Below are 596 nucleotides of genomic sequence, written 5' to 3' on the forward strand. Positions count from 1 at the left end.
CCCCAGGGGGACCAGGGGGTTGGGGCCCTCCCCCCTGTCATGCTGCTCCAGGGGCCAAGAGGCCTCGTGGCTCCGCTGATCCCAGGCCGGAGGCCTCACAGCTCTGCTGATACACTCTGCTGATCCCGGTGCTGCTCCGCTGATCCTGGTGCTGGGGGGCCTTGCTGCTCCACTGATCCCAGGCAGGGAGGCCTTGTGGCTCCACTGATCCCAGTCCTGGGAGGCCTCGTGGTTCCGCTGATCCCGGTGCCAGGAGGCCTTGTGGCTCTGCTGATCCTGGTGCTGGGGGGTCTCTCTGCTCCCCTGATCCCAGACCAAGAGGTCTTGCAGCTTTGCTGATCCCAGTGCTGGGAGGCCTCATGGCTCTTTACTATATAGGATAGGTGCACAGGTGGGGGGCAGCTGGTTTGCCCTGAAGGCTGTCCTGGATCAGGGTGGGGGTCCCCACTGGGGTGCCTGGCCAGTCTGGGTGATAATTTCTCTTTTTTGCCAGTAATGCAGCTAGAGTACAGCATGTATTTTTATTAGAGGGACTGACAGTAATGTGACCATAAACCTGGAAAAAATTAGTTTCAGAAAATGTTTAACAAACAGCT

The sequence above is a fragment of the Myotis davidii genome, unplaced genomic scaffold (assembly GCF_000327345.1).
Source record: "Myotis davidii unplaced genomic scaffold, ASM32734v1 scaffold2454, whole genome shotgun sequence".
Taxonomy (NCBI): domain Eukaryota; kingdom Metazoa; phylum Chordata; class Mammalia; order Chiroptera; family Vespertilionidae; genus Myotis; species Myotis davidii.